Source organism: Crocodylus porosus, unplaced genomic scaffold (assembly GCF_001723895.1).
Source record: "Crocodylus porosus isolate Cpor-Errol unplaced genomic scaffold, CroPor_comp1, whole genome shotgun sequence".
NCBI classification, from domain to species: domain Eukaryota; kingdom Metazoa; phylum Chordata; order Crocodylia; family Crocodylidae; genus Crocodylus; species Crocodylus porosus.
The window spans coordinates 101,138,319-101,142,029 of NW_017728947.1; the positions used below are offsets into that span (position 1 = coordinate 101,138,319).

The window sequence follows — 3,711 nt, forward strand, 5'->3', positions numbered from 1 at the left end:
TCCCTCCCTGGGAGTGTGTGCAGTGTCAGGGAGTTGCTCTCCCCCTGCAGATGAACTGCCCATCTGTCTGTCCCACTCCTTGTCCTGGCCCTGGGTCTCATGCATTTCCCTGGCTGTGCAGTGCCCCCAGCCCCTGCCCCATTTCCTCCCATGCCATAGGGACCTCAATTGTCCGTCTCCCCCGCTCCATAGACTTACCCGTAGGCAGCTGCTCTCCACTGCTGCCTGGGGCTGTATTCCTGGCTACGTGCACATGGTGCCACCTGCATCCCACTCCCTGCAGGCCCATGCAGGCTGGAACTCTGCCAGCCTGCAAGGGGAAACCTGCCATTTCCCATGGTGAACAGAAAATCCAGATCCCTGCCTTATACTGGGAATCTGGGATAAATGCTGGGAGTCATGCAGTCCAGGACCGGGACTTGATGTTCCCATTTTTGGACCTGTCCTACCCAATTAGGGACAGGTGGTCACCCTACCCTCTTCCCCAGGGGACCAGGGCCCTCGGGCCTCCATGTACTCAGTGTCTATGGTTCCAAGTCTGTTGAAATTAGAGGAAGGACACCTATTGACTTCAATGGACACTGGATAAGGGCACTATTCAACTCTTCTCAGGATTAGACACTCAGATACCGCTTCCATCCTCCACCTTCAACCACCTGCCATGTTCTCCCTTTCACTAACTCTGAATTGGGAGGTTGGGAAGTCCTCACAATAAATGAACATTTTGCTGATGTTTGGCAGTGAGATGTAGACATGAATAGCAACACCACATGCCTGCCTTTCTACTACAAACAGCTTGCCTTGCAGTATGACAGTTAGCATGAATATAAAATATTCATATCCTGTTCAGCTATGCAATGATGAGCTCAAAGGAAATCATTCCCTCACAAGCTTGTCAAAGTATTGCTCATGCTTTGTACTGTTGATATCTGTATGTAGTGCCTCAAAATGCATTGTGTATATTAAGTTATGTCTTATTTACACTCATTTTACATAGGTGTGACATGGGAAAATTGTATTTGATTCTCACCTTGTATAACATATGTGACAATTAAGCAGTCCAGTCCTATAGATAAAGTGCTTTTATGCTTATTAGTTTAGACTTGTACTAAGCTTTTCTAAGATAGCTTGTATGAAAGCCACATTAGAAATTTCTTTAACTTAGATTTGTGGTATTCTGATATTAAGGCATGCATTAATCTTGTATGTAATTCACTAGACAATTATTTGGCAGGTAGTCCATGTGGACTGTACCGTGTTTTCTTGCATACAGCATGCCTCAGAATATAATGTGCATCTTGCTTTTGAGAAGCAGAATGAAGAAAAGATTTTTCCTTTTAGTACATAGCTGAGTAACTTTTAGTACATAGTGAGCAACTAGGAAGTGCTCACTATTTTGCCTCCTGTGGAGCAGGGATTTTATTTACAGTTCTGTGTGCTAAAAAGTAGCAATTGCTTTTATCCAATTTCTTGCATATAATGGTGCACCCCAATTTCCAGCGGTTGTTTTTTGGGGAAAAAGTACATTTTGTATGTGAGAAAATATGGTGATTGTGTTTACACAGTTTTTGTCTTTTATCTATGCAGAACTGACTAGGAATGTGCTAATTTAATGCATAGCGGGCTGTGTAAGTTGGCTCCATTGACTTCAGTGGTGCTACACCAATTTATATCTGGCCCTGTCAGTCGAGAGCCACATTTATCTGTCACTATCACCCTCTTCTTCTTCTCCCACACTCAATTTGTATCACTGACTTGCTCTATTTTGAGCAGGAATCCTAGGTGAAATTCTAAAGAATCTAACCCCACTGAAGGTAAAGCCAAGACTCTCAATGATTGCAGTTGTGCTAACATTTAATTCTTTGGCCCTTGTATTTGTCTGTGCAAGGCCTAGTCCAGCGGGGCCCTGATGTTGATTGAGGCCTAAAAACTGTTACTGTAAGGAAAAGCTTCCTGAGCATGGGGTATTAAAATCAGACACTTAAAGACTTCTCTATACATTTCTATATTTAGACATATAAATAAATGAAGCCAGACTGTCAGATGTGCTCTGTACTATTCATTTTAGTGGAAGCTACAAATATTCAGCACCTCTGAAATGCAGAATTCTTCCATATGGGTGATCCAGTATGGATTTCAGAGCTTAAGAAAGAGTATTTGCAAGTGGGACGAGGGAAGGAAAGCTTCACTTGCCGTTTCCCCCCCAACATTTATAGTTTTCATGCCCAGTTGAGTCTACATAATAACCATTAGAAATCAATGCCTAACTTCCATGCTTCCTTTGCTTTCACATTACTCAAAGATGCTTCTTTGTGTATGTTTACTGAATAATGATCTTTAAGCACTGTTAAATACCCTATGCAGTTTGCATTCAGTATTAAGTAACATCTATTAATAGTCCATTATGCATGAACTGGGATATCATCAGATCTTAACATGGCAGAGCATGGTACAGACTCCAAGAAGCTCTGTGTTGTTTGCCGCTGTGGTGCACCCTGTGAAATAAAGTATTGTATTGTACTGGTGCAAGTCGAGCTTATTTAAAAATAGCAAACAAATTAACATGAAACAAACACAACTGATTCTTCTGTTTTTGCTGCTGAGAAAAAACATTAAGTGAAAAAAGCTGGATGCTAAAACAACCTTTTGCCCTCAGAAAAAGCCGATATAGCAAGTGACTCTGAAACTAGGTTAACAATCATCCACTAGTGACATTTTACAACTTTACGCTTGGGTTCCTTAACATTAGAGAAGTACAAGGTTTAGTCTTCAAGGCATCTGGGTAATAAAAAAAGAAGCTTTCTTCATTTATGGAGAAGTTCATAACTACTGACTTGTAGAGGACATTGAGAATAAGTAAAGGTAGATGATTATTCTACCAAGAGATGGAAATGGGTACATCAGCTATATAAATGAAAAAAGAGGCCAGGAAAAGAGGGGGAGTGGGCAGTAAGGATAGGGTAGAGATTAAGGGAAAACTATATATTAATCAAAAATACTTTGCCTGTGTTTTCGATAAGGAAATTGTTGGATGTGGGCATCAAAGTTGAATGTCTAAAGGGAATGAGTGAACAGAAATGGAAATCCCCATACCTGAGCTGGAAACAAACCTCAGTTAGCTTACTCCATTCAAGTTGGAGGCAAGAAAATCTCTAGCCTAATATTCTGAAAGAACTAGTACCTGTAACCACAAATTGGGTGTCAAGCTTTCCTTAACGTAATATTGAGTTGAAGAGGAACCATATGACTACAGAATTGTAGATATAGTACTTGGGCAATTAAAGGCCTGTTAGTTTGACCTCAGTGGCATGCAAAGCCTTAGAATAAAGTTTGAAGGAATGATTAAAGATATGGAAGTAAGTAGGATAAAATGCAGCATGGGTTTACTGAGGTGGATTATGCATAGAGTAACATGATACTTTTCTTTGACAACGTAACTGATTTTCTAGACAAAAGAAATGTGGTAGATCTAACCTAGCTGGATGGCAGTAAATCAGCAGGTCCAGACGATTTCCACCCTAGGGTGATGAGGGAATTGGCAGGGGTCATTGCAGGACCCCGGCATAGCTTTACGAGCACTCATGGTGCTCTGGCGAGGTGCCAAAGGACTGGAAAAGGGACAATATGGTCCCCATTTTCAAAAAAGGGAGGAAGGAGGACCCAGGAAACTATAAGCCCATTAGTCTTACCTCAGTCTTGGGGACGCTCTTT

General features: G+C 41.5%; 1 long non-coding RNA gene across 1 annotated transcript in view; it reads right to left on the minus strand.

Annotated features, from left to right (window-relative positions):
* Window positions 1-1,646: 1,646 nt before the first annotated feature.
* The window catches only part of LOC109320988, a 17,141-nt gene continuing 15,076 nt past the window's right edge, over window positions 1,647-3,711 (minus strand). The window contains exon 3 of the long non-coding RNA XR_002103917.1: window positions 1,647-1,657. This is a non-coding gene — a long non-coding RNA (uncharacterized LOC109320988). The remainder of the gene's footprint in view (window positions 1,658-3,711) is intronic.